Here is a 5,221-nt window from a genome sequence, read left to right as displayed (position 1 = left end):
ATATTTTCTCTTAGACTTTTGCTTGTTTTCTTGCTTCTAGAATTATTATTGAGTAGTTAGAGCCATTTTCATTCAGAATGTTTATATGTAATTGTAAACTAGTAGGAAGTTACTTTTGTCCCCAAGTTTCTTAAATTTTAAAATGATAGGTTATCATGAGGGTTGTTTATATTCTGGTCTGGTCTGTTTGTTCTGGTCTAGTATCATATCTTTCAGTTCTAGCAAATCTTGAATTATTTCAGTTGATTTTTTCCCCTCTACTTTCTGTTTTCTCATTCTGGTGCTTCTCTTATTTAGATAATTAATTTTCTAATTATTTTTTTAACCTATTTTTATTTTCACATTTTGAGAGATTCCCTCAGCTCAATCTACCATTCCTTCAATCAGCTTCCTTATCTTGCTTTTTAATTAAGACCTTTTTTTAAGTTTTGTGAATGTTACATTTTATTGTTTTAACAGCATTTTTTTTTTGTTCCATGAATGCAATACCTTCTCTTAGCTCTCAGAGAATTTATTGATATATTTTTTAAAGTTTTCTTATTTCTGCATAGTTTCTGCTTTCTAGAACCTGCCTTTTCCTCTTTGTTTGGGTCTTTATCATTCATGTTACAGGAATTTATCAGCTATCTGGTAATTCTTGGCTCTTAGCTCATGATTAAGAGTAAGGAATAAAATGGTGATTGGACCACTGAGCACACACTTGGGTCTTGTCAGGCTTGAGGTGGTGACATAATTGGGGTGACTACTTGTTGGGGATCTTCTCCTAGGTTCATACATTTGTGTGCTTCTTGAATTGTGTCACTTTCTCCAAAAAGGAGTCTTCCAATCTGCTTGAAGGATGAGTCTGGCCACGCTTGCTGTGGCAGCTGAGTTGGAGAAAAGGATGGGGGCGGGGGGGGAGGTGTATCAGCTTTTAGTATTCAATAAACATTGACTTGATTTCCCTCAGCTGGGCCTGGGCCTCAGTCAAAGCCCTTGGCTTATTCTCTCCAGAGATGAAACCTCCAGACTTTGCTGGTTGGGGAGCACCAGGTGCCTGGTAGCCTGAGTAACTTCTCAGAGTTTCTATCTTGGTCTGCCTGCTTTAACCCACTATCCCTCACACTCATGTCCTGATATCTGGGGCTGCCCGTCCTGAGACCTTGGAGAATTATGTGGGTTGGTTCTCAGCTTTCCCCTCTTTGGACTTGAGATTTCATTTTCTCAGGTCTGACCTCTACTTTTTAGCTTCTAAATTTTATGGCTGTTTCCCCCATTTTTATGCAATTATAGCCTTGAAGAAAACCTCTTTAATGTATATTAGTGGGGCTTAGAGAGAGACAAAATTAGGTACATGTTTTCAGTCTGTCATCTTACCCCAGAGGTCTGGTGTAATATTTTTAAATGACAAACTAACCATGTTTAATTTTTTTAATGAGATAATTTTATTTATTCCCCCCACCCCTCACTAAAAGTTAGCATTTTCATCTATAAAGGAACATTAGCATATATTAGTGTGAGATATTATTGGCCCTCTTGCTCTGGCAACCTCCCCTGTCCTGTATTCGGGACGGGAATCACTGTGCGGATTCTACCTCTGATTTTGGGGACCACTTGTGAGCACCCGAATGAGGCTTTTTTAAATAGAGGTTTCCGTACGGTTTTGCAGTTGCCTAGGATGGTGTTGTAGAGGAGATATGGAGAAGGCATGTTCTCTCAGTGGAGGCCGGAACATGATGTGTGACCCAGTGTCACAGTAAATACTGAGAATACTTATCTCCAATAGGTGTGACTTTATGGGTTCAGACTTCATCACCCGGTCAGAAACTGTGAATTAGCATCTGAAAGCCCTCCCAAGTGACCCTAAGAGCTTTCCTCCCCCCCACTCTGGGAGCTCGCAGGCCATAGGGAAACAAATAAGAGAGAAAACTGACTCATGCTTGAAATATGTAGGAACAGTATCTAAGGAAAAAGCTTAAGTTATCTAAAGAGGATTCTATAATGGGCACCAGGGATCCTGATGGCCAAATACATATAAGCAGAGAAACAGTATACATAGAAATGAAACCTTAGGTTGAAATGAGTAAATGCATGTATCCCTGAAAAGACTATTCACTGTGCATTTCACTTGTCTTCAATTTTGTTTCTTTTCTCTTTATTTCTTTTGTTTGTTTGTTTGTTTCCTCCCCTGTCTCTTTTCTTTCTCTACTGTGCACTTGAAAGTTTTGTCTTGCTGATGTTCTTTCCCTGACTCCTTCATTCCCACCTGTCCTTCCTTTGCCCCTTTGCCTCTATCTCTGGCTCTCATTGTCCCCACCCCTCTATTTCCCTCTCCCCTACTCGAATCAATTACCAAAAACGTTTCCCCAAGTACCACTATGTGCAGACCCGATGCTGAAAGTTTAAATGCGCACAAGAATAAGATGCAGCCTGTCCCCTTACCAAATAATCACCATATTTGGTTAAATGTTAGAAAGGGAAATATATAAGTTGCTAGTAAATGAGAGTGGAAGGCCCTCGGGGTGTTAGAGAGGTCCTCAAGACGAAGGTGACATTTGAGTGGCCTTTGGAGGGGACACAGGAGTTCACCTGGTGCTAAATGGAACAGTAAGTGTGAAGATGCAGCGGTGACAAAGCACATGGGTAATTGGAGGACGTGCAGGAGTTAGGTGTGCTGGGGCTTAGCGTGCTGGGCAGGGCTGGGAGGGAGGGTAGGAGGAGGTAGGCTCTGTCGGGTCAGAGAAGAGTCCAGTCTAACGTGAGGAGACAGGGGAGCGCAGGAAACTCTCAGCTGCTGTGAGGATCCCGACGCTTCCAGGATCAGCTTCTACCGCAGGTCTTGGTGAGAAACAGTCTACATAGAGAGCAGTGGATCATTAGCTTGTCTCTTAAGGTGATAGCTGTAGCCCACCCCTGCTGTCCCTGCTGCCTTCATTCTCACCAAGAGAGAGACTTGGTTGGACAAGGTCTTGTGGGAAATCCCTTGGACAGCTGGGTTGGCCAGCCTAACCTCTGTGTGGTCATCTGAGGCTCAGGCTCCCATCTCCGATCCAGAGATTGTATCCAGGAAATCAGGGTCATGGGGTACAGGGAGATCTTAGGGCAGAAATAAACTGTATGGCCCATATTTTCAAAAGATGTAAGCATGGAGGACATGAATGGCTTCCTGGATTGTCCAGTCCAGAGAAGCCAGGTTTCATCGGGGCCAGTCCAGGCCATGCTAGGAGGAGCCAGCCAATTTGAAAAGTATCGCTTAAACAACAGAAATTTATTTTCTCACTGATCTGGAGGCTCACACAGTATATAGTCTTTTTTTTATTAATCCTCACCTGAGGATATGTTTATTAATTTGAGAGAGAGAGAGAGGAAGAGAAAGAGAGAGAGAGAAACATTGATTGGTTGCCTTACACATGTGCCTCTACTGGGAATCGAACCTGCAAACTAGGTATGTGGCCTGACTGGGAATTGAACCTGCAACCTCTTTTTTTTTTTTCTTTTGGTGTACAGGACAGCACTTCAACCAACCGAGTCACTTGCCCAGGGCAATGTATAGTATTTTTAAAGCTAAAATGAATGTAGCAACATTCAGGAGTCCCAGATGGGATATAATAAAAATATAGGCATGATAACAAGTCTTACCTTGAGGTTTTTCTTAGTCTTTCTAGTTAGAAAAGCAAACAGATACACAAAATAACCAGGAATAATTTCAAAACTCAACATGAGTCTTAAAGACGCAGAAAAAAAGAAAAAGAAAAAGCTAAGCAAAGTCGATAGACTTTTCTTTTACGTAGGGAAGTGGCAGAATCACATTCAGTCTTTGGAAACCCTGCCTGGGGTTAGTGTGGGTGCAGACGCAGAGGGACACAGGGGAGCCATGCTGCGGTGGCTGCAGTTGCCCAGATGAGACAGCCTGGACTGACATCTGTACCCCGCCCCCCGCTGGACTGACAGGGGAGCGGTGGGGTGGAGATGAAGACCATATGCAACATGGGAAACCGTTTTCTGATCTCATTCTCCTGTTTCTCAATAGCACTTTATTTCCCCACCCCCCACTTCCCCAGGCCAACTCCCACCCCATTCGCACTCCACCACCATCGGGACATACACACTTCTTAAATGCAAACAAATAGGATTCATTTCAACCAATGAAACCCTTGATTGATTTTTCTTTTGTGAGTTTATGGTCCAAAATACTACACAACGATCCTGTAGTAAACATTTGTCTTATTCCACACCACACGCACCCACACAGGGTCACACGCGTGGCTGGCCCGGCTACCTGAGGTACTGTACCCAGCCACCAGTGCCTGGCAGGGAACCCACACACTTGCTTCCTCCCATAAATCTTGGCCAGCCCCTGTCATGATTCAGTGACTGAGGCCTTCTCGCTCTGAACGAAACTCATTTGCATGGTTTCTCGCAGGCTTTGTGTTTTTAGCCTTTTTCACACATACCCGCTCCCATTGGGTGGCGGCTCCCCAATCACAGGACTGCAGCTCACCCGCAGGCACCAGAGCCGGCTACTGGGGTCTCTGCCGGCCTGGCCTGGATTATCACTCGGTGCCAATCATTTGCATGTGAAAATAATGTCTGCCTCCCAGGCTGGGGGCCCAACCACAGCCTCTTTCATCCCAGGATGTAGAGAGAGATGAGGGGGAAAATCTCCCCGGCTGCTCTAACAATTTGTGTCACTTTTCTGAAAAATTAAAAATATTGGATTACGAAGGGGTTTTCCCCTCACCAGGAAGCCCAGTATTAAGGAAGTGGTTCATAAACCATTACCTGGCTCTTAATACTTTCAAACTTATTTCTAACGCATCAGATTTTTATGTCAGGTGCATATGGGTCTGGGTGCATTAGAAATCTCTAAGTGCCCTTGTCAGACATGCTTTATCCGATGGCCCAGATATGGTTAAGACTTTTAAAACATTAAATATATTTCTGCTAGTAAGCAGAGAAGAAAATAAAATAATTTATAAAGAAGAGGAAAAAAACCTTGTGGGTCAATTCATATTTCAGATGCTACAGATTTATTTGAACTTAAGATATGAAGGCAGCCCAGCCAACATGGCTCAGTGATTGAGCATCAACCTATGAACAGGGAGGTCACGGTTCGATTCCTGATCAGGGCACATGCCTGGGCTGCTGGCCCAATCCCCAGTGGGGGGCGTGTAGGAGGCAGCTGATCAATGATTATCTCTCATCATTGATGTTTCTATCTCTCCCTCCCTCTCCCTTCCTC

The 5,221-nt window shown here is 43.7% G+C and overlaps 1 protein-coding gene across 1 annotated transcript in view; it reads left to right on the top strand.

The window, feature by feature from the left end:
* Positions 1-5,221, top strand: part of SLC12A8 (solute carrier family 12, member 8) — a 113,193-nt gene that overhangs the window by 40,106 nt on the left and 67,866 nt on the right. The gene's annotated exons all lie outside the window — the stretch shown is intronic.

Source organism: Myotis davidii, unplaced genomic scaffold (assembly GCF_000327345.1).
Source record: "Myotis davidii unplaced genomic scaffold, ASM32734v1 scaffold9, whole genome shotgun sequence".
NCBI classification, from domain to species: domain Eukaryota; kingdom Metazoa; phylum Chordata; class Mammalia; order Chiroptera; family Vespertilionidae; genus Myotis; species Myotis davidii.
Note: the sequence above shows the minus strand (reverse complement) of the source record. Positions and strands in the feature narration are given on the sequence as shown.